The sequence below is a fragment of the Phascolarctos cinereus genome, unplaced genomic scaffold (assembly GCF_003287225.1).
Source record: "Phascolarctos cinereus isolate Bilbo 61053 unplaced genomic scaffold, phaCin_HiC Scaffold_7;HRSCAF=346, whole genome shotgun sequence".
NCBI classification, from domain to species: Eukaryota; Metazoa; Chordata; class Mammalia; order Diprotodontia; family Phascolarctidae; genus Phascolarctos; species Phascolarctos cinereus.
This window is the reverse complement of record NW_027556180.1, coordinates 138,574,015-138,600,571: the sequence shown is the minus strand read 5'-3', so window position 1 is coordinate 138,600,571 and position 26,557 is coordinate 138,574,015.

Below are 26,557 nucleotides of genomic sequence, written 5' to 3'. Positions count from 1 at the left end.
AGTTTAAAATTTACAAAGTACTTTACAATATATCTCAATTTATCCTCACAACAATGCTAGGATGAAAGTGCTATTGTTATCCCTAATTTATAGATGAGGAAACTAGTGGAAACTGACATTGTGAGTTGCCTAGGGTTGCATGATTAATAAGTTTCACAGGTCAGATTTGAACTTAGTTCTTCCTTACTCCAGATGTTGCTCTCTATTTGTCATTCCATCATGTTGCCTGTTGACAAAGGTTTAACTTGAGGTTACTGAATGATTCTGTTCTTCTAGTTCAGTGTGGCTCTATAAGAATAGGGAACTGAAGATATCAGTTTGTTTTAGTAAAAAAGAAGCAAATAATTATTTTGTTTGTATCAATTTATCTAACAGTCATAGCTATGCTCTTACACACACAGACACAGAGTCTCACAGAGTCACACATCCTCAGGTACTCATTTATTTCTAACACCTACCATTAAAGGATTTTTCACTCATAATTAAGGACCTATTTACACTGTACAGAGAAATACATGACACACAAAGGGGGTAACCAACATATCAGTTATTGAATCTATTAGAAAGAATTATTCCAGTTTGATGTTATTAAAAACCTTCAAATGGGTCACTTATTTGAACTAACTTCCATATTTTGTCTGGGTTGTTAAAGACAGTCAGTCTCTTAGTTAAAAACACTTGACTTTTGAGAATAGATAATTTTATAAAGGGATTGTTGAACAGTTCACTCACTTTTATCCTGAATATGTTTAAAACACTCTGTTCTTTCACACTATGCCCTTCCTAACACCTGAAATGTCTAGGTTACTAAAAGGTTCCTGCAAAAGAAATGGTCTAATCCAATGTTACTTATCCAAAAAGTCTTTTATTCACAATCAGAGCAAATGTATACATTGCATTTCCATTACCCCACACCTGGAATCTTTCATCCAGTCTCTCCTAAGCCAGGTAAACTCCTCCGCCAAGTCCCATATAACTTCCTTTCACTTGTTACTCTCTTAAAATTGTTAGGTAACTCAGGAAAATCTTCCTGCTTGTTTGTTTTTGCTTATTGTTCTGTGTTTTTGTTTGTTTGTGTGTGTGTTTGTTTTAAGGCAATTGGGGTTAAATGACTTGCCCACAGTCACACAGCTAATCAAGTGTTTGGTCTGAGGCTAGATTTGACCTCTGGTACTCTCGAATTCAGGGCCAGTACTCTATCCACTGTGCCACCTAGCTGCCCCTATTTGTTCTGTGTTTTAAACTAAAACATAACCTTAATCTTGGATTAAAAGTGTAAGAAAAGTTTTGTCAAGGGAAAGAAAAAGAAAACTTGCTATTTGAAGTGATAATAGACAGAATAGAAACTGAGTGCCATCCACCTCTAAGACTCTTGAAGGGACTCAGAATCTCTTTTAGAATTTTCACAAAAGTTTTCATCTACTTCTTCAATCTCCCTCCCCACCAAAACAAACAAATAAATAAATAAATAATCTTCATATATCGGGGTTAAAAGTAGATTAAAGCAATAAATTTTATCACGTTTTTGTTTTAATTGCTAGCATTGCCACAGTATTGCTTTCTGCTATTTTTACTGCAAAGCTAAAGAATTCATCAATGAATTAGGATTTTGTGGTCTAGCCTAGGAAACTAACAATTATTTGATCATAATGTTTATAAGGAAAAATAAAATCTGAGTTCTTAAAGAGAGACTTTGAGATGGAACTCCACAGCACAACCTATTAAAAATCGATTATTGCTCACAGTAGTACATCACATAAATTAAAACTAACGATAAGATACATTTATCTTTGAAATTTTGATTTAAGGTTAAACAAATAAAAGAAATTTAAACATTTTCATAAGAAATTTTTATGAATAAAAATCAATGCTCATAGAAGAGTATTTCCCAATATATGGGTTTTAATCTTTCTTTAAACTTCAAGAGGTGAATATTTATCTTGGACCAAATATGTAGAAATATTGCACCACTTATTCCTGATCCTACATTTGCTTCTAAGTAATCTTGAAATATTAGTAATCTAGAAAACAAAAGTGCTCAAGTAATTTATTTTATTTAGGACCTTATTCTTCAAAATTCCATATTAATTTTCTTTCTTTCTGCTACTTTAAAACTTGTATGTGTTTGGATCAAGGGACTGAATACTTTTGACAACTTATTCTTGGCCTATAACCAAGATACTCTGATCAGTACAACAATTCAAGACAATTCCAAAGGACTCAAAATGAAAAAAAAATGCTATGGAACTACAAAGAGAAAATTCATGAACTGTGAGTGTGAATTAAAGTACAATTTTCGCACTACTTTTTTCTTGCTTACTTTGAAATGTGTCTACTATGGAAATGTGCTTTGCATGATTTCATATGTATAATTGATTTCATATTGTTTATCTTCGCAGTAGCTGGGAGAGATAATAGGAAAGGATACACACAAATATTTATATGTTTGTATGCATATGTATATATGTGTATGGTTGCTCATATATGTGTGCATGTGCATATGCATGCATACATACACACATACATACATACATACATACATACACACATATATGTGTGAATATGTGTGTGTGTGGATAGATGGATAGATTAGATAGACAGACAGATAGATAGATAGATAGATAGATAGATAGATAGATAGATAGATAGTGTAAATGAATAAAACCTCTCAAAGGTCCAGGGAGCTCTCTAAGACTATAAGTTGAAGTATTGAAAATGAAAAAAAAACAAAAGAAAGAAAAAGAGAAGAGAAAAAAATAGATCCAGATATATCACTTTGTGAATCATTTGCATAGACTTCATCATTAAGTCATTGGAACAAATGAGATTGTTAAGAAGACCTGCATAGTCACTTGTGTGACTTCTCTGGGCCTAATATAATACATATAAGTTTCTTAGCACAGTGCTTGGCAAATAGCAAATACCACATAAATGCTCACTATTATTATTATAATTGTCTTTATAATTATCATCATCATTATTATTATAAAATAAAGTGGTTATGCTAAGGAAAGAAATTATTGAACAACTTGAAGGAAAAGCAAACACAATTAAGTAGTATCACTTTTCTTCAAAAAAGAAATCATATACAATGAAAAATTGAAAGAGTTTTAATTAATAAAAAATGTGAAATACCGTTGAGGAAATTCTTGTAGTATTCATGTGAGAGGAGACACAGAGATACTTCAACAACTATAGGTTTTTGTTTATTTTTGTTTTGTTTCTGTTTTAATAAAAAAATAGGGTTTTTTATTTTAATCAAGAAATAGATGTAAGGTAGCTTGTTATTATCTTGACTCTTTCCACTTTCAAAACTTGCTCAAGTTTCAGCCTCCCCTTCTGCTTTAATCAATGAATATTATACCATTAAAGGAGTTATATAATTTAATTTGCCCACAGGGCTGTTTGAGTATCTCATAAAAACACGTACACTTCCAAAGACTCCATTTGCATTAAATAACACTTACATTAAGGATAGTAAGCAACAGAAATTTGATGACATGTTTCCCCTAAAGGATTTTTTTTATGAAGAAACAAATTCATGTTTATTTGCCTTTGTTTCCTAAGTTCTCTTTTTTTTTACCCTGCTCTATGAAAATTGTTAAGTAATAGTTAAAAGCATTTAGTTAACAAAACTACTGTTCAGATCAGTTTATAACCTGTGTCCTCAACAAGTTTTCTACTAATTTTGTTTTCCATAACTTTTTTTCACTGATATTTAATTTGAAAATAACCAGTCATTTTGAGTGGGCAGAGAAAGCCTAAAACACTGGCCAGATAGTCAGAGGGAGACAATCTGCAACAATGGTTACTAAACTTACTGATTCTATGTGCTATTATGACCATCCCAATTCTTTTAAAATGTGTTATTTTAAATATTGTTTCAATGTATTTATTTTTGTGTAGATTTAATATTCTTACCTTGAGAATTTGAGGACATACCTGAAAAAAATGTGGCTTCCTTCAGGTATCACCAAAACATAATGGAGGCTGGTTTGTCACAGCACATCTGAGGGGATAAATAAATAAATAGAAATAGAAAAAAATATATATATATATACACACATATATACATATATATATATATACACACATATACATACATGCATATACATATATACATATATGTGTATATGTGTATGTATGTGTATATATACATACATATATACATACATGTGTGTATATGTGTGTGTAGTATGTGTATATATATATATATATATATATATATATATATATAATATATATATATATATATATATATATATATATATATATATATAGTGACTAGGTCCTAGTTATGGTTACAGTTATGGAGAGGGAGGTTTGTACTTGATAATTAGACTGCCTACAAAGAAGCAATAGCTACTGAGAAAAAAAAAGGAAAGCCAATTATTTTTCTGGATACTTTGTATACATGGCCCCAAATAGAAGCATGTTACCATACACACAGAATAACATTACATAGACAAAACCAATTTCAGCATTCATAGTTTTATATAATTCATCATACTAATATTGTTTTTTATTTCATAGCTTATTTATGTAACTTTAAATTAAAACCAAAAGTGTAGATCATCTTTTATCCCTTCATCTATGAAAATAATGACAAATCTGTATAACATTCCTCTCCACCCCTCACAAAACACATGTACACACACATAAACACACACACACACACACACACACACACACAAAATGCAAAATACACCAAGGTTCCAAGTAGCCAGGAGAGGGTTAAATATGTCATTTAGGATTTTCCTAATCTATAATTTAATTCTGAGGCCTTTTCACTTTCTTGAAAGGATGACTCACATTCAGATCCTCTTCAGTCTATGGGAAGGTGAGAAATTGACCACATTCTACTACTAATTTCTTCAATTTTACAGTCTTTGGGACAGCTAGGTGGCACAAAACACACATTCCCCCATCCCACCTCACTAATGGTTTCTTCTCCTCTCCATTCCCAATATTTTCAAGTTATTTAAATTACTTGCTGAAAGAGCTGGAAATTAAAGTTTTTAGGCTATATTCCTCATATAACTTAGCTGTGCTGTGCAGACTTATTTTTGCTTGTTTGTTTTATTTTATGATATAATCGCAAACACATATCATTGCTATTTTTTCTTGCCCTCACCTTAGTCCCAAATTTCTGTCCTTGAACCAGTCCTTGGTTTGACTAATTTCCTATAGATTCTTCTTGATGCCATGGCTCTATCTCAATCTGTTGATGATTCTTCATTTTTATAACTGAAATATACATCATGCCTTTGATTTAGCTCCTCATTTCTCACCCTCTTGAATCTGACAGGCTCTAATAATGCTCACAATCTCCAGTATCAATGGTTAGTAAAGTGGATGAAGATCAGCAATGGCGAGCAAACCTGGGAAAGGGAGTTGGTAATAAAGAATGGAAAATGTGGGTCAAACTGTTTAGGTGTCAAACTGTTCTTATTTGAAATTGCTCTGGATTATGTGCAATTCAAATATTTGCAGATATCAATCACTCCAATGACCCCTTAAGAACCTAACACATAAGAAATTCTATTGCCTTTCACTAGAGAAAACAGTACTAAAATAATGGGAGTCAGAGCTCTTCCAAAAACAAAATAAAACATATGAAAAAAATGTATCTATTCAACTTTCAAAATTTACCAAAATCTGTTACTTCAATTGACAGTTTGGCAAGTGTTGTCTTTTTACACTAAATTCTGCAATATGTTTGATGGTGGAAATATTTTCTCTGTATGATGATCTAGATGCTAGAAGGTCTGGCAGAAGTGAAGATTTTCCTTGAGAAGAGTTTGATTTAAGGTGTTTTTGTCAGATGACATTAGAAATGGTCACAGCAAGACCTCAAGAAAGCACAAAAGAATTATTCAAACTACAGCAAGACTGAATCAAGATGAATGAATGAAATAGTAAAAATGACATCACCATGTGGGCTATGAACCTTACAAGGACATCTAATATACCAAAAAAGTGAACCTGATAAAGAAAAAAAAATGATACTTTTGTATTTATCTCCCTGGATGCTCCTTTAATTCTATCTAGATATTTTTATTCAGTCACTCTAAAAGCTTAAAAAAAGTTAATGTTTTGGGATGATTAGGATTATCAATTTGTATTGATGATAGCATTTTATTGTATTATTCTAGCCAGAGAGACACTGTGACATAATGGAAATAAAAGTGATTTTAGATTCAGTACACTCAGAAGACTATCAGCTCTTTTACTTAGTAACTATGAGATCCTATGCAAGTCGTTATACCTCTCTGAAGATATATTTTTCCTTTTGTTAAATGGGGATAGGCAGCTAGACTGCACAATGGGGACTTGGAGTTAGGGAGATTTCAGTTCAAATGCTGCCTCAGGATTACTGGTTGTGACATTGAGCATGTTATGTAACTTTCTGTTCCTCAGTGTTTTCATTTACAAAATGAATGTAAACCCTACCTCACAGCATAGGTGAGGATCAAAAGAGTCAGCATATGTAAATCAGCATGCAAATATTAAAGAACTGCATAATTATCAGCTATTCATTACTCAACAGTTTCAATGTGAAGAAAACTCTCTTTAAAGATTAAATATAATATAAATGTTCATCAACACTGTTCATCAATCACAAAATATTCATCTTTAATTTATCCTTTATAAAAATCAATAAGGATGGTGTGAATTCATTCAGGCAAAGTGCCATTTCAACTAACATTATATAGTAGAATAATGAATTATAAATAATGTTGCTTCTTACAAAATTCATAACCTAAATATAGATAAAACTATTGTAAAGCTACAATTTAGTTACTTGGGTATAAGCAAGTCTATCTCTTTGAGTGTAAATGAATCCTAATTATCTAAGGACTTATTCCACCAACAAACCAAAAAAGTAAATAATCTATTCAGTTAATGATTATAGTCCTACAACAAAGTAGGAGTTTAAAAATGCATGTAGTAAGACTTAAGTTTGGGAAGAGTGAAAAGCTATAGCCTCAAAGAAAGTGTCACATAAGGAAAATATTGCCACATTGCTATATCACAACCCTGCTCTTAATTCCAATGAATATCACACCATGACCCCTCTCCCAGAAATTCAGCAGCACTATATCTGCAACCTAGACCACAATCAGTTTCAGGGCTGCTTCTTAATTTAAAGAGCCCTTTTGAGGGGGTGTATTTCCCTACACTCAACTTTTGTAGATTTACTCAAAGTAAATAAGAAATACTTCACAACAAACACCACTATGAGGTCCTTGTAATTTTTCAATAGCTACTCATACATACCCTTAGAATATGTCTATTTGTGACAATAAGACTATCTCTTCTAGGAAATTTGTTCACATGTAATTATAGAATTACATATGGCCTATGCTAACAGGATGCACATTTGTGCTTACAATTGAGAGTTCAGTAAGGAGAATGAGAAGGCATAGGGACTATTTGGGTGAAAAGTGAGCAGGCATCATAGGTATCAGGGGTAGATAATTATAAGAAAATATGAATGGGTAGATATATAGCGAACACAAAGGCAGACATGTCTAGAACCAATCAATCAAAAAGCATTTATTAAGAGTATGCTATGTGCTAGGCACTAAATGTGTTGAACATGCAAAGACAGAAGCAACATTGCTTATTCCCTCAAAAAGTTTACATTCTAATGGTATTGACAGTATAAACGGGTACAGAGAGATACACGGTGTTTATAAATTTAAAAAAACCATATGATTACATTGTTGAGAAAACTATCAATAACTGGGAATATGAGGAATGACCTCCTCTGATAGATGGTGCTTGAACTGAGTCTTGAAGGAAATTAGAGAGTCTAGCCACCACCATTGTGGAGGATGATAATTCATAGAATTGAAAAGATCTAATTCAAAGGCACTGAGAAGGGATATAGGACATTGTATGTGAAGAACAGCTATTAGGCCACCATGGCTAAACCAGGGAAAGGATAAAATAGGGTAAATAGATGGAGAACTGAAAAGGGACAAATTATATGAAGTTTTAAATGGTGAGTAGGTGAGTTTTTATTTCATCCTATATGAAATAGGAACCATTGGATTAGTTAGGTAGGTGACATTGTCACTATAAGGGCCTGTGAAGTTGGTGGCTGAGTGAGATGGAAAAAAAACAATGTATCTGATAAACATATAGCTAGAAACAATAAAATTTACACACTCATATGCATACCGAACTACTTGATTTTTACATTTACTAAAAGTAGCTGTGATTAGAGAATGACCTAGAAATTTGCATTCACATATGAGACAGGGTAAAATGGCTATGAGTAGAGAAAAATAGAAATGCCATTAATTCCAACTTGTTTCATTGTAGCTATATATTATAGTACTTTTTTTTCTTTTGACCAGTCATATGGTTCAATTGGCATGAGTAATTATCCTTGAAAAAAAAAAAATCTCCTTTTACGACTATTTATAGTCTTAGAATGTCTGGGAGAGTGAGAAGCTGAGATCATTTATTTTCTTTGTCACAGTATTGGTATGTGTAAGAGGTGCGAGTTGAACTCATTTTTCCTGATTCCAAGGCCAGCTCTATATCCACTTTGCTTTGCTATACTTCCATGTATAGGTAAGTAATGCTTACTTATTGGGCAGACAATGTTTAATTTTTATAGCTCCTAAAACACACAGAATTGAGTAATATAAAATTGATCACATCTGGATTCCTAGAACAGTGTCCTAGGTAATCCACTGAAATCAGGCTTTCTCTTCTCTAATCTATCCCACCTACTTATTATGGCAATTTTCCTTCAAATAGCCAATAAACAACAACTTTTCTACAAATCACTCAGAGAGAAACTCTTCAAGATGACAGAGAAGAAAGCAATAGAGAACAATTTCCTCTCACAAGCAATAAAAAACTTAGTAGGATTTTTTTTTCTTGAATTTTCTCATCATGATCATGTTTGACATATAAAATTAATAAGATCTAGTCTCAATCAGTATAAACAAGAAAAAAAAAGTCATAGTCATTTTGCTTTTTTTTGAGTCTAGGTAAGCATGAGAAGAGAAATAGATGACCTATGGAAATGTAACCAGGAGGACTCTCAATTAACCTTCTGCTGTGGGGTTGTATATTAGGACAATAAAAGATCTCATCTCCAACAAAAAGGGGTTAACACTGTGCAGGTAGTAGAAATAGGTGTGAGATAGCAGCTATGTTAATCATACCCAGAACTACATGAAAATAAATCTGGTGTAAAATGAGAAGGGGTCTTGGGCAAGTAACGGCCAAAGCCAAAGTTTATTACTAGCCAAGGAGCAAGAAGAAAAACTTCATCTTGCGTAAAATAAGGACTCTAAATTGAGCACAGTCTAAAACATATGGCTGAAAAACAAAGGAAAGGCACACAAGACAAAGGGGAACCTGCAGTTTTGTCATGCTACCTGCAGTTTCTTTTAACTGGTGGATGGTAGTTGGGAGAGGGGGCAGTCTATTCAAGCTCTAAAGAAATTGTCTTGTCTAGGCTAAAACTCAAGTCAGAAGTTTGTAAAACACAGAACAACAAAATAGAAATTAGACTCTATCCTGGGTCAGATAGATTTAGGGGCACTGGAAGCTTGCAGCTTCTCAGCTTGATTTGTCTGAAATCACTGAAAGGCAAAACATTCAGTTCCCAGAGAATTAAAGAACAGAACTCAAAAGAATGCAGAAGAGTAAAGAGAATAAGGGATTGGGCTGAGTTATAAATGAACATGACTAGGGAAGGAGGTACTTTCTTAAATGCCATAGAGGACCCATGGAGAAATTTGGGTTGATAATATAGTATTAATAGAATAATATTACCCTAAACTACATTGCCTTAATTTAATGTCTCACTTCAATCCAAAAGCCATCATGTGTTCTCTGAGGTAATGCCAATGAAATATAAGTTCTAGATGATTGTATTATGTTGTAAAGACTTGAAGTATGGGCTCAAGTTCAAACTGTCAGCTGACATTCTTCCTAGCCACATTCAGAAAGACTCATCATGCAAAGTTTAGTCAAGTGGTAGTAATTTTTATTTTTGGCTAGTAATTTATCAGTAATGGATTGGAGATATAGTGATCTGTTCCCTTTGGAAGAAGTCCCCACAAAGATGAAATTGTAAGTCCTTTGGAGCATGAAAATATAATGACCTTGGGCAAGTCACTTAACCCTGTTTGCCTCAGTTCCTTATCTATAAAATTAGCTGGAGAAGGAAATGCAAACTATTCTAATACCTTTTCCCCTTTACCCTCCCAAAAATAAAACAAATGATGTCACAAATTGTTGGGTATGACTAAAGTGTCTGGACAACAACAACAACATCTACAAAAGCTACTGATTTTCATGGGTTTAGCAAGTTTGCTGAAGTTACTAATTGTTTCAATTAGAGTTGTAGTTGATTTTCTAGGCTTCTCTGAGTATACCATCATATCTTCAAAGAGTGATAGTTTTGTTACCTTGTTCCCCATATTTATTTCTCAGTCACTTTTTCTTCTCTTTTTAATATAGCCAGAATTTCTAATACAATAATGAAAAAATATTGGTCATAACGTGTATCCTAACTTCAACTCTTATCTTATTGGGAAGATTTCTAATTTTTCTCCATTACAGATAATATTTGCTCTTAGGTTTAGACAGATACAATTTATCTACATTTAAAATTAAATGTAGATAATGTAGAAAACTACATTTATTCCTATATTTTCTAAAGATATGAATAGGAATGTGTGTTATGTTTAGAGAAAGGTTTTTCAGTATCTGTTGACATAATGATATTTTGTTATTTTTGTTATCATACTATTTGATGGTCAGTTATAGTGATATTATTATGGTCAAATACGCATATACATTTTCTAATATTTACCATCCATGCATTCCTGGTATAAATCTCATCTGCTTATAGTGTAAATACAATCTTTGTCATTATTGCTGTAAGCTACTTGCCAGGCCACTGTTTCATTTAAATTTTTATACCAACATTCATTAAGGAAATTAGCCTATTGTTTTCTTTTTCTGCTTTTTTATATCTCTGGCTTAGGTATCAAAGCAATATTTATGTCCTGAAAGAAATTTGGTTCCACTCTTTTACCTATTTATTTTTCAAACAGTTTAAGTAGTATTGGCATTAATTGCTTCTTAAATGTTTGGCAGAATTCATTTGTAAATCCATCTGATCTTGGGGATTTTGGGGGGGAGTTTATGGCTGGTTTGATATCTCTATTTTTCTAAGGTAGGGTTAATTAAGTCTTCTATTTCCTCTTTTATTATTCAGAACAATAGTTATATTTATAAAAAGTCATACATTTTAATTAGTTTGTCAGTCTTACTAGCATATGTATGGACAAACTAACTACTAATAATTGTTTTAATTTCATCTTCATTGTTGATACATTTACCTTTTCCTTTTTTGATGCTGCAAATTCAGTTTCCTTCTTTTTTAAAATAAAATTAAATAGTGGTCTATATATACTTTCATAAAATTAGTTTCTAGTTTTATTGTATCAATTAAATGTTTTTTCTAACTTTGAATTTTCTTATTTATATGATTTCCATTTTGGTATTTAATGGAAGAATTTTATTTTTAAAGTTATTTTTTGTTATGTATGAAATTCATTAATCAGTTCTTTCTATTGGTGCATGTATTTATTAAATAATTGATTGCTCCAATGATTTTTTCCTGTAATGCATACTTTTTAAAGATTCTCTTGATTCTTGTATTTGAAAATCAAATTTTCTAACCATCTCTAGTATTCCCATCAGAAGTATTGGAAAGTCTTTTATATCATTAATGTCAATTTTCACACTGAAAGATTATTCTCACTTTCATTGGGTAGGTTATTCTTGATTTTAATCATAATTCCTTTGCTTTCCAGAACACCATATTACAAACTCTTCACTTTTTTGGCATGATAGCTGCTAAATGTGCGATCCTGACTGAATCCATGATATTTGAATTGTTTCTTTCCCGGCTGTTGGAAGTATTTTCTCTTTTGCCTAAGAGCTCTGTAATTTGGCTATAATATTACTGAAAGCTTTCATTTTGAGGATGTATTTCACGTGGTGTTTGGTGGATTCCTTCAATTTCTATTTTATGCTCTCTTTCCAGAATATTGGGGAAGTTTTCCTTCGTAATTTATTGAAATATCGTGTCTAAGCTGTTTCTTATATCATGCTCTTCAGTTAGTCTGATGATTCTTAAATTATATCTCCTCAATTGCTTTTCCAGGTCACTCTTTTTCCAGTGAAATATTTCATATTTTCTTCTATTTTCTTTTCATTTATTAAACTTAGTTTTATTGTTTCTTGATGCCCTCATGGAGTCAATGAATTCTACTTCCCCAATTTTAATTTTTATGGAATTATTTTCTTCAGTGAGTTTTTAACTTCTTTTTACTTTCAGCCAATTCTACTTTTTAAGGAGTTATTTTCATCAATAATGTTTTGTACCTCCCTAACCATTTGGAGAATTCTATTTTTTAAAATATTGTTTATTTAACATTTTGGTGCCTATTTTACCACAATGCCAATTGTCTTTTCATAATTTTCCTCCCTCACTTTCATTACTTTTCTCGACTTTTTCTCTACTACTCTTGTTTAATTTTAAAATCAGTTTTTAGTTTGTCCAGGAATTCTTGTTGGGCTCATGTATAATTCACACATTTTCCAACCTTGAGGCTTTCTTTATATGTTTTTGACAGCATTTTCTTATTCTGATTTTGTGTCTTGAACCTCCCTACCAACATAATAGCTTTTTATGGTCATTTTTAAATTTTTTTTTCCAGTGTATTTCTTTACTTTGAACTTTATGTTATAGTTGAACTCTAATCCCATTATTGGAGCAGAAAAGAGGAGGCATGTTATTTCCCCAAGCTCTAGACTATTTTGCACTTCTCTTTTCAAAGCTAGTTCTGGGGATTTGGAATCTATTTTGCTTGTTTCTTTTTGTCTCCAAGTTGATATGATCTTGGGAGAAAGTTGTCACTGCTCTCTTGGTCAATTATTTTCCCAGAAATGGCCTCTGGACCTTTCAAATATAAATGATACTGCTCCTCATGACTCTTGCTCCCTTGAGAATAAAATTGTTACTGCTCCTCAGGGCCCCTTTTCCACTGGGACCAAAATCAATTATTTCCGCCTCTGAACTGTGACCTTTAAGTTTCTAAGAGCAACGGATCTGCCATTCCTGAGTCCAGTGCTAGCACAGAGGTTCCTTTATATATTCTTTCTGACTAGTTAACCAATCCTTTTACTGTCTCTGGCTTGAAGATTGCTACCATTGCCTCCAATACCATGGGAAACAACCAGTGTATATATAAGTATATACAGAATTCAGGGTAATTCCAAAGAGAATCACAAGCAGCTGGGAAGTATTGTATTAGTAAATCAGGAATTATCTTTTAGGTGATGTGTCAATCATATAGACCCTTGAATGATGAGAACAGAAGTTCACTGGAGCTTCTTGAGAATATTTTTATAGCAATAGTGTAAGTAGACATCATATTTCTAAATATTTAATAATGAACACATGTAGAAGTCAACTTAATCACTATTTAATACTCTTTTTAAAAAAAGAGTTTGGAAGTTAAAGGAGAAACATGAGAAAATAGCTTAGTAGGGTAAAAAGATTGAGAGGGTTTTTTTATTTGTTTGTTTTTAATATTCCAGATGTTAGCATTGCTTATAAACAGAGGGGCAGGAAATTTGAGATGGAAATTTGAAATGCAAAATAGAGGGTATTATTTAGGGAATACAATTCATGAAAAAGCAGCAGACAGATGGAGTTGACACAACTGGAGTTTTAAGTATTATAATGCATTAAAATATCTTCCTTTTGGGTAAGATAGAAAACAAATGTGTCTGGGTGGAATGCCATTAGAAATCTTGATATATAAAGGAAAACAATTTGAAGAAACTCCTGATAGATTGCCTTGCTCTCATTAATAAATGATGATTTACATGATAAGAAATACATTGACAAAGGAGGAGTTCATGAGTTCAAGACTTGAAAGTTTCAGAAAATTCATCGTGGACAATGCTATAGATGTCAAGCTAAAAAGAATAAAAAGTTGCTGAACAGCAGGTAGAGATCATGATGAATTTGTAGCAGATTGATGTGCCACAGTTTTATGACTTTCTAGCATATTTTTTTTTCATCATAGAAAGAGTGATGGTTTAAAACCAGTGGTAGAAGTCATTAAGGGTTGTGGATTGAGAACCTTGGCAAAGCAGGTCAAAGGATTTGGATATTCTTGTAAAATAGTCAGAGCAGAAATGACTAATATTTGAGATCAAGTTAAAAATGGAGCCATATAAAGGCTGGAAAGGAGATGATAAAAATAGGAAAGAATCACCATACTCTAGGACAAAATTAGGGTAAAGAACATGCTAATTAGGATTGAATATTTATCATAGGAAGAGATTGTGGAATGCTATCTTGGAGGATATCTCAGAGCCTGAAGGGCTTTAAAGAGGATATAGTAGTTTTAAGCTATTTTTGAAATTAGCCTTTTGAAACATTTTCAGCAATCCAATACAAATGAACAGAATAAATAATAAATGCACAGAAAATTGTTATTGCTGTTTTATTCCCCTACTATCACCTCCTCAATGGAGAAATAGCTAAGAAAACTCTTAGAGGTCTGGAACTCTGTGTGTAGTCATACATACATGCATACAAATATACACACATACACACGTGATAGCAAATTTTGATAATGTAATTTATATATACCATATATGCATGCATTTTGTATATATGTATGTGTGCATATATATATATATATTTTTCTCAGACAAGAAGGAATAAGAACCAGCTCCTAAAATGAAGAATTAAGCTTCCAATGCTCCTATTAACAGTCTTAGTAATGTTAAAAAAGTAACTTATCAAATTCCTTAAGATGCCTGAATCTTTTTTCACTTAATAAGTCAGAAAACAATCTGAAAGATGTTTCATATTAAATTTCTGAACTTTACAGATGATTTTAGTTTTTACATCATAGTCATAGTAATAATGATACGTGATTTATTAGTAAATACTACAGACAATATCACATTCCCACAAATGGGATTTCAAAACCAAAATTGGGGAAAGGTTGTGCAGACTGCAAAATTTTTGATACTGTGGGAAATTTTACAGAAAAAAAGGATTAGAGAAGAAGCTATACATAGTAGTAACTGTGAAAAAGTCTCTTACCTCCACAAATACCTCCCTCAATGACTGACGTTTTCCAAAATTTTACAATGAAAGATTCATCTTGGTGGTATAGTTTGTTTCATATTTTTAAAAAATCAACATTTTCATTCATTTATAATGTATTTGTTTGGATTTCTGAAATTCAGCTACTATATGACAAAAATGAGGCTTAAATGCAATTTTACTGATTCAAAGCCTGTATTCTTATTTAAATCAGAAGTTTGCTTCATTCACATCATTATATTTATCAGATACTGTTCTGGTAATGGCTTTATTTTTATTTTTAGTTGTTGTTGTTTTCATTATTTAATTAGAAAGAATGAATTTTTTCTTCTCACCTCCTATCCATTTGAAAAACTGAAAAAACAAACCACTCTACAAATGAGCAGAGACAAGCAAACCAGTCCCTCCTTGGTCATGTCTAAAAGATGTATTTCCCCTTCTGCCTTGAGTCCATCCCCTCTCTGTCAGAAGTTGCATCATTTGCCAGAAGAGTAGTTGGTCGCTACCTTGAACTGAGTTCTAAAGTCTTTCAAAGTGATTTGTCTTTGTGCTTCTGCTCCCTCTTCACTATATCATTTCATACAAGTCTTCCCAGCTTTCTCTGAACACCACTACTTTCATTATTTCTTAGAGTACAATACAATTCTATTTAATTTCTATACCATAATTTCTTTTTTTTTCTTACACCATCATTTGTTCAACTCTTGCCCAAGTGAGGTGCAATCCCTTACTTTGTAGGTCTTTGTCACTGCAAGAAAAAGTTGCCGTCAATATTGTACATATCAATCTCTTTCCTCTTTGTTTGATCTCTTTGGGGTAAAGAACTAGAAGCTGTCTTGCCAGGTGAGTGAGTAGACAGATTTTACTATCTTTGGGGACAATGCTCAAAACTGCTTTCCATAATGGCTAGACTAGTTTACCAGTTCCTGCTTATAGTATTGTTGTTGAGGCACCTCTGGTGAGGCCCACTTTTCATCGTACCATTTGGGAATTTTCTTGGCCAAGATCTTAGAGTGGTTTGATATTTCCTTTTCCAGATCATCTATTTTTAGTTTTAGTTTTAGTTTTCAACATTCACTGCCACAAGATTTTGAGTTCCAAATTTTCTCCCCATCTCATCCCTCCCCCCTCCCCAAGATGGAATGCATTTTGTATAACCTTTCCTCTAATCTGCCCTCCCTTCTATCTCTCTCCCCCCTTCTCTTATCCCCTTCCCCTTCTATTTTCCTGTAGGGTAAGATAGCTTTCTATATTCCATTTCCTGTATTTCTTATTTCCCAGTTGTATGTGAAAGCAATTTTTAAAATATGTGTTTTTAAAACTCTGAGTTGCAAATTTTCTCCCTTCCTCTTTCCCCACCCATCCTCATTGAAAAGGCACACAACTCAATACAGGTTATACATGTGTAGTCATGCAAAACACTTCCATAGTAGTCATGTTGTGAGAAACTAAGCATATTTCCCTTTATACTGTTCCGCTCTCCATTTATTCTATTCTCTCTTTTGACCCTGTCCCTCCTCTAAAGTGTTTGCTTCTGATTACCCCTTCCCTCAATCTTCCCTTCCCTCTATGATCTCCCTGCTCTCTTGTACCTTTCCCCCCCCATTTTCCTTTAGAGTAAGATAAATTTCCATACCCGAGTGAGTATGTATGTTATTCCCTCCTTAAGCTAAATCTTATGAGAATAAGATTCATTCATTCCCTCTCCCTTTCCCCAATTTCCTCTCCACTATAAAAGCCTTTTTTTGTTTCGCATGAGATAATTTACCTCATTCTACTTCTCCCTTTCTCCTTCTCCCATTATACTACTTTCTCACCCCTTAATTTTATTCTCCAGATATCACCCCTTCATCTTCAACTCAACCTGTGCCCTTTATCTATCTATCTATCTGTCTGTCTATCTATCTATCTACATATCATTTTTTCCCTCCAACTACCCTAATACTGACAAAGGTCTCATGAGTTACAAATATCATCTTTCAATGCAGGAATGTAAACAGTCCAACCTTAACAAGTCTCTTATGAATTCTCTTTCCTGTTTACTTATTCTTGTTTCACTGGAGTCTTGTATTTGAAAGTCAAATTTTCTATTCAGCTCTGGTCTTTTCATCAAGAATGCTTGAAACTACCCTATTTCACTGAATGACCATTTATTTCCCCTGAAGGATTATATTCAGTTTTGCTGGGCAGGTGATTCCTGGTTGTAATCCTATGGCCTTTGACCTCCAGAATATTATGTTCTATTCCCTCTTGTCCCTTAATGTAGAAGCTGCTAAATCTTGTGTTACCCTGACTGTGTTTCCACAATACTTGAACTGTTTCTTTCTGGCTGCTTGCAATATTTTCTCCTTGATGTGGGAACTCTGGAATTTGGCTACAATATTCCTAGAATCTGGGAATTTCTTTCAGGAGGTGATTGGTGGATTCTTTCAATTTCTATTTCTATTCTTTCAATTTCAATTTCTATTTTGCCCTCTGGTTCTAAAAGAACAGGTCAGTGTTCCTTGACAATTTCTTGAAAGATGATGTCTAGGCTTTTTTTTTTTATCATGGCTTTCAGATAGTCAACTAATTTTTCAATTCTTTGTCCTGGATATATTTTCCAGATCAGTTCTTTTTCCAATAAGATATTTCACATTGTTTTCTATTTTTTCATTGTTTCAGATTTGGTTTACAGTGTTTTGATTTCTCATAAAGTCACTAGCTTCCACTTACTCCATTCTAATTTTTAAGGAAGTACTTTCTTTAGTAAGCTTTTGGACTTCATTTTCCATTTGGCCAATTTTGCTTTTTAGGGCATTCTTCTCCACATTGGCTTTTTGGACCTCTTTTGCTATTTGGGTTAGGCTATTTTTTAAGATGTAATTTTCTTTTTTTTTTTCTTTTTTGCTAGGCAAGGGGGTTAAGTGACTTGCCCAGGGTCACACAGCTAGTAAGTGTCAAGTGTCTGAGGCTGGATTTGAACTCAGGTCTTCCTGACTCCAGAGCCAGTGCTCTATCCACTGCACCACCTAGCTACCACCAAGATGTAATTTTCTTCAGTATTTTTTTGGTCTCCTTTAGCAAGCTGTTGACCTGTTTTTCATGATTTTCTTGCATTACTCTCAGTTTTTCCTCTACTTCTCTTACTTGCTTCTCAAAATGTTTTTTGAGCTCATGGCCTGGTACCAATACATATTTTTCTTGGAGGCCTTGGATGTGGGAACTTTGACTTTATTGTCTTCTTCTGGTTGTGTGCTTTGATCTTCTTTGTCACCAAAGTAAGATAATATAGTCTGACTCTTTTTCTACTTCTTGCTCATGTTCCCAGCCAATTACTTGAATTATAAACTCTTTGTTAAGGTAGGGGTCTGTTTCCAATGTAGATAATGTACTGTCCCAAGCTTCAGAGGTTTTGTGCAGCTGTTTTTAGAGATACTTCAAGGAACCCATAAATTTTCAGTTCTTCCAAGGTAGTATGATCAAGGGTGAGGGGTTTACTCCTTTCCTGGCCTGTGCTCTGGTCTATGAGTGACCACAAGCATTCTTTTCTGTCTTAGAACTGTGAGGAAGATTTTTTTCTCCACTGCCACTACAAGCTCCACCACGCCAGTGCTCCCCTTTGCCCCAGGACTGCCACCCAGAACCTTGACCCACATCCAAGTAAGGGTAGAACAAGAGAATCTTGCACCAGCAGAGAGATCCCTGCAATTCCCCTCTCATCAGCCACTCTATTCACCCTCACTCTATGGGCTGGAAGCTCAGGAAGTAGCCACTGCCCTGGGGCAGAGCTCAGGGACTGTGGCTGGGACCGCACTTCTCTCTTTCACTGCAGACAGAATTTTCCCACTAACCTTCTAAGTTTTCTTTGGCATTTGTGGGTTGAGAAGTATGGAAACCATCACAGATGCCCATGATTGAGTCCTCTGAGGCCTGTTCTGGGTTCCCTGAGGCCTACCTTTCCTGCACACACACTCTGAACTGCACTCCTCTCCCTGCTTCAAGAGATATACCTTTCCAATCAATGATCCAGGCTGTCTTGGGCTAGAAATTTGTTTTACTCTGTCTTTTTTTGGTTCTGTTGCTTTAAAATTTGTTTAGAGCCATTTTTACAGGTATTTGCAGGGGACTGAGGCCAGATCATTTTTAAAGATGAGGAAATGGAGACAAACAGGGTGAAGTATATTACTCAGGATCCATAATGGCTTTTTATTAGAAGGGAGTAGAAAAACATAAAATTAATTCGCAATGAAAAAGAGAAAAAAATAACACAAAAAAGGAAGTAAGGTCACAAAAAGGGAAATTATTTACACTTTCTTCTAGAGTATATTCTATTCCTAGGCATCGATTTACCAATGAACATCCATCCTGGGTATGTTTATATCAGAAAAAAACAGGAAATCTAATGTTTTACAGAAAAAAATTTTGCCCTTTAAAAAATATGAAAGTAAAACCACAACAATAATAATTTAGAATAATTAAATTTTACATAGTGCTTTAAGATTTTCAAAACATTTAATAATATATGCTCCCTCATTTCATCCTCATAACAACCCTGTGAGGGATACTTTTTATTTACAAATGTTTGTAAAAAATTTGGGGGAATTTTACCTCAATAACTCTACAATGGTCTGGTTTGTGCCTGTTAGCATTAAGTCAACAGTCATGGTTGGCTTGATTTTAAATGAGAGAAGATAATGAAAGTTTTAGAATACAACTTTTTTGCAGGTGTTGAAAAGCAGTTCTAAGTAATTTCATTGAAAGTCTCCCATTGGGAAAAAAGATCTATCTATCCACACACACACACACTCACACACACTCACACATATGTATATATATACACATATGCATACATATATACATAGACACACATACTCATATATATGCATATGGAATGCTACTTTCTGTAACTGGTCCTATTCATTCAGCCTTTTGTCAACTTTTCTCCATGGGTTGCTATGCTGATTGTCATAAAGAAGACTGTGATCTGAGAAGTACCATTTTCTATATCCTGTCTCCAAGCAGAAGGAAATACTGCTGCCCTTTATTTTCTAAAAAGACTGTAATATGTATGATGATAGGGAATTAATCTAACTTGGTGCCACGATCATCAGCTGCACATAAACATTGTTTTAAGTGCATCTCCTACAATCAATTGTTAATTTTATTTCTGAGTCAACTGACAATTTTATCCATGTTTTATTCCTTTATGCTCTACAGCTGGCACCCAATGCGGTGAGATGGACTTAAGGGAAAAATAAACAAACATGTGTGTGTATACTCACAGTGAACATATTTGTTCGTATGTAATTTAAAGGAAAAAGTAACTAGAATATGTAGTAGGAAAAGGAGAATAAAGGCACAGGGGGTACATATGAAAGAGAAATTCCATTTCTGTTATTATTCCCATCTTCTAAAGATACTTATTACATGAAATACACTAAATAGATGTTTCCTGGACAGAGTAAAAGGGTAATTTTATAAAACTGTTAGAAATAATAATTCTTACAAGAGATTTCTTCCTAAATTCATATTGGTTTAACATTCTGAAGAGCCATAAAATTCATGTACTTTATTGTTTTCCTCTTCATTTCAGTAACATGTGGGGATAGCATAAAGAAGCATTTAAGAAATTACTTCAAAAGCACATTTCTAAGGTACTATTTGGAATTTTTAAATTTAATAGAATTTTTTAAAATTATAAAATATTTACCTACATCACTTGAAAGGGAAATAGAGAGAATGTGATAAAGATAAAACATATCATTTATAGTGGCATTTATGACTACTTGAAACATTCTTCTGTGCTTTCCATCCAAACTCCATATTTTCTCTGATTTTTCTCAACCAGTTCTCTTATTGACTATTCTTAGTCCAAATGTTGTCCTTCTGAGTGTTAAAGTGTCAAATAATAATTTATTTTTTTCTTTCAATTCTTCTAACATGAAAGTTCAAACCTGAACTGTCTCCTAAGGAAAATAAATTCACTCTTCTCTTTTTTCTCCTTTTCTTAAAAACTGCATTCAAAACCTGAATCTACTATGAGGATTTTAAAAACCAATCCAAAAGATTAGGTTACTCTTCCTACTGGATCTCTTGAAAGTTTATATCACATCCATTTCATGTGGTCATACATATATTCATTCATTTAAAAACAATAAACTCTTCTTTGTGATGTTTTTTAAACTGGAAGAAATGCAAAGATAAATAAAAAAATATTTATTGCTTTTTAAGGAACACAAAGGATGGCATGGCTGCAGTTGGAAAATATGCTAAATCTATATTCCAGATAACCAAATTTTGATTTTTAACTGCTCTTTTGCAGGTAGGGGGTGTACCACCATACTATTTTAATTAAATAATCTGTTCATTTTATAGTTCTTCTCTCATATTTACAATTAAATTTAATTTATCAAATTAAACTTAACACCTTTTAGACTGTTTCTCTGGGGATAACATGCATAGTTCATATAAAACACATGGTTCCTGGGAGGATCAAACAAAATAATACATGCAAAACCCTTAAATGTCTTTAAGTGGGGAAGTGGAGACAAGATGGTGGAGTAAAGGCAGAGACTCTCCAAAGTTCTCCCCACAAATCCTTCCAAGTACCTTTAAAAATGACTCTAAACAAATTCCAAAGCAGCTAAACCCACAAAAATGTGGAATGAAACAAATTTTTAACCTAAGACAACTTGGAAAGTCAGCAGGAAAGGTATCTGAAAGTAAGGTAAGAGAGGAGCACAGTCCAACAAAGTATGGGTCAGCACAGATCCAGCCCCAATAAAGCAGGACCAGACCTCGGGGCAACTGAATGACTAGCAACAGTGACAATTTGCAGACATCTCAGTCCACAGACACCAAAGACAACTCAGAAATTCATCATAAAAGATCTGTTCCACCTGGATAAGAGTGCAGGACAGTCCAGTACTGGACCTGTGAGCATGGCCCTGCCCTCAGCAAACCAGGAAGAGGTTTTGGGAGTAACTGAATCAGCAGTGGCACCAACAACAGCTGCTTCTTGAACTCTCAGCTCACAGATGGTAAGGGGGTCAAATAATTGGACATAATGAGATTACAGGGGTCCTTTTGCTAACATTGAGGCAGGACTCTGTTGCTTTGCCTGTACTTGGATCTGGGTCCCACTGTTGGCTGTCAGTCACAGGGAGAGGAAAAGCACTACCACAGCAGAGCTTGTGGCCACAGTGCAGCAGGAATCCTCATCACAGATCCAGGGCAGAAGAGAATGTTTGTGGTAACTAACAGACCAGAGCACAGGCCAGGAGAGAAGTGAAAAAATCTCCTTAGACTATACAAAGTACTGAAAACTTAGAAGTCCCTAGAAGTATTTCTGAAAATAGCTGCACAAATCCCCTGAAGCTTGGGACAGGGCACCCTCCACCTTGGAAATAGAGCCCCACTTTAATGAACAGTTAAAAGTCAAGTAATAGGGTGGGAAAATGAGCAAACAATAGGAGAAAAAAAAGCATTTCACTTTAGAAAGGTGCTATGGTGACAAGTAACATTAAAACATGCATTCAGGTGAAGGCAACAAAGTCAAAGTTTCTACATTCAAAGCCTCCAAGAAAAATGTGAATTGGTCTCAGGCCATGGAAGAGCTCAAAAAGGATTTTGAAAATCAAGTAAGATAGGTAAGAGGACAAATTGGAAAGAGAAATGAGAGTGATGCTAGAAAATCATGAAAAATAAGTCAGCAGCTTGGTAAAGGAGAAAAAAAATACTGATGAAAATAACAATTAAAAACAGACTAAGCCAAATAGTAAAAGAGGCCCAAAAATCAAATGAGAAGAATGCCTTAAAAAGCAGATTTATTCAAATGGAAAAGGAGGTCCAAAGGCTTACTGCAGAAAATAGTTCCTTAAAAATTAGAATGGAACAAATGGAAGCCAATCATTTTATGAGAAATCCAGAAACAATAAAACAAAATCAAAAAAGAAAAAAGAAAAAAAATAGAAGACAATGTGAAATATTGCATTTGGGGAAAAAAACTGATCTAGAAAATAGATACAGGAGACATTATTTAAAAAAGTTATTGGACTACCTGAAAGCTATGATCAAAAAAAGAGCCTAGACATTACCTTTCCAGAAATTATCAAATGAAACTGCCCTGATATTCTAGAGCCAGAGGGTAAAACAGAAATCAAAATAATCCACCGATCATCTCTGGAAACAGATCCCAAAATGAAAACTACCAGGAATATCATAGCCAAATTCGAGAGTTCCTAGGTCAAGGAGAAAATATTGCAAACAGACAGAAACATTTTTAGTATTGAGAAGCCACAATCAAGATAATACAAGATTTAGCAACTTCTACATTAAAGGATCTGAAGGCTCAGAATATGATATTCTGGAGGGCAAAGGAATTAGGACTATAACCAAGAATCATCTACCTAGCAAAATTAATAATAATGCTTCAGGAAAAAAAGTATACTCAATGAGATAGAGGACTTTAAAGTATTCTTGATGAAAAGAGGAGAGCTGAATAGAAAATTTGACTTTCAAATATACAAGACTCAAGAGAAGCATAGAAAGGTAAAAAGGAAAGGGAAATCATAAGGGATTTAATAAGCTTAAACTGTTTACATTCATACATGGAAAGATATTTATAATTTATAAGACCTTCCTCATTATATAAGTAGTTAGGAGTACAAAAACAGGTACAGGGGTGAGTTAAATATGAAGGCATAATATCTAAAAAACCCTAAAATTAAGAGGTGAGAAAGAAGAATGCACTGGGAGAAAGGGAGAGGTAGAATGGGGTAAATTATCTCTTATAAAAGAGGCAAGAAGTTTTCACAGTGGGCAGGGGGATTGAGGAGCAATGGGTTAACCTTTTTCTCATCACAATTGTCTCAAAGAGGGAATAACATATACACTCAATTGGGTATTGACAGCCATCTTACCCCTTTTTTCCTTACAGGAAAAAAGCAGGGGAAAGGGATAAGAGAAGCAGGGCAGTGATGGAATGGAGGGCAGATTGGGGAAGGCATAGTCAGAAACAAGACACTTGAGGAAGCATAAGGTGAAAGCAGAAAAAGAATAGAAAAAATGAGAGTGTCAGATGAAGGGAAATACAGTAAGTAATAGTAACTGTAAAAATATTTGAAGCAAGTTTCTCTGATAAAGGTATCATTTTCAAACATACAGAGAACTGAGTCAAATTTATAAAAATTCAAGCCATGAATCAATTGATAAATGATCAAAAAATATGATCAGTTTTCTGCTGAAGTAATCAACGCTATCTACAGCCATATGAAAAAAAACACTCTCACTATGAATTAGAGAAATGCAAATTAAAACAATTCTGATGTACTAATACCTTAATTAGACTGGCTAACAGACAACAAAGATAAATGACAAATGTTGTAGCAGATGTGGGAAAAATGAGAAATTAGTGCATGGTTGGTTGAGTTGTGAATTGATTCAACCATTCTGTAGAGCAATTTGGAATTATGCCCAAAGGCCTATAAAACCGTGCTTACCCTTTGACCTCACAGCACTCTTATTGGGTTTGTACTCAAGAGATTTTAAAAAAAAGCAAAGGACCTATATATACAAAAATATTTATAGCAGCTCATTTCTGAGGGCAAAAAATTAGAAACTGAGGGTATATTCATCAATTGGTGAATGGCTGAAGTAGTTGTGGAATGTGATTATGATGGGATACTATTGTACTTTAAGATATGATGAGCAAGATGCTCTCAGAAAATCCTAAAAATTCTTGCATAGGGTGATACAAAGTGAAATAATTTGTGTAAAAAGTAACAGCAATATAGTAGGATGATCAGCTGTGAATGGTTTAGGTATTCTCAGCAATATAATAATCCAAGATAGCTCTAAAACACTTATGATGAAAAATGATTTTCATCTCTGGAAAAAAAAAACAAAATTGATGGGGTCTGAATACAAATTGAAGCATACATTTTGTTTTACTTTTTTATTTTTCTTTCTTTCTTTTGGTTTATGTTTTCTTTCACAACATGATTATTATGGATATATTTTGCATGATTACACATGTATTACCTGCATATAATTCAATGGGGTGGCGGAGGTGCGGAGGGAGAAAGAGAGAGAATTTGGAATTCCAAGTTTTAAAGACAAATGGCAAAATTGTTTTTACATGTTACTGGGGGAAAATATAAATAAAATGCTTTTTTAAAAAAGGAAAAAATTTGAAAAGGCCTCGAAAATTTTTAAAATTTTAGCTATTATAATAGATGCATCATTCTAAATGCCATCATATCATTATGTGATTGAAATGGATATACTTACCTACTTTGTATTGTTGTAGTTGATGTTGTTGTTGTTATTCAGGTATCATTAAGCACCTTTATTATGCAATGCATTATTCTCAGTGCTAAGGGGGAAAAAGAATAAGCCATAACAATATACTCATAAGGGCAGCTAGATGGCACAGTCCATAGAGCTTGAAGTCAGGAAGACTTCAGTTCAAGTCCAGTCTCAGAAATTAACTGTATGACCTTAGGCAAGTCATTTGACCCTGTTCACCTCAGTTTCCTAATCCATAAAATGAACTAAAGAAGAAAACGGTAAAGTACTCCAGTATCTTTGCTATAAGAAACCCAAATGAACTCAGAAGGAGTTGGACAAAATGAAGAACGATTGAACTACATCAGTAACATCTTATATGTAACTTCCATTCTAGTAAAGAAGATATGACATATCCACTGCCTTATGGAAAAATCATTCATGTGATATACTATTCAAGGCACTATGATTTCTCTGACTCCAAATTATCTCATGGGTCCTCAGAAGTCATTGTTAGAGATCAACCATAATGAAAAGGAAAAGAAAAATGATCTATATTACAAAAATATTTTATAGCAACTCTTTTTGTGGTGTCAAGGAGCTGGAAATTGAGGAAATGCCCATCAATTGAGAAATGGCTGAACAAGTTGTTATGTTTGATTGTAATAGAATACTGTTGTGCTGTAACAAATGACTGAGTGCTCTCAGAAACACCTGGAAAGACTTATATGAAGTGATGCAAAGTGAAATGAGCAGAGTCAGGAGAACATTGTACAGAGTAACAATATTTTATGGTGGTCAACCATGAATGACTTAGGTATTCCCAGGAATATATTTATCCAAATTCCAAACTACTGATGATGAAAAATTCTATCCATTTCCAAAGAAAAAATTGATGGAGTCCAAATGCAGAATTAAATATATTTTTTTAACTTTATTTTTTTTGGGGGGTGGGTTTTTTGTTTTTTCACAATGTAACTAATATGGAAATATATATTTATATGACTGTACATGTATAGCCTATATCAAATTGCTTTCTCAGTGAGGAAGGAAATGAAAGGATACAGGAAGACTTTTTTTAAATCAAAATTGAAAAAAAGCAAA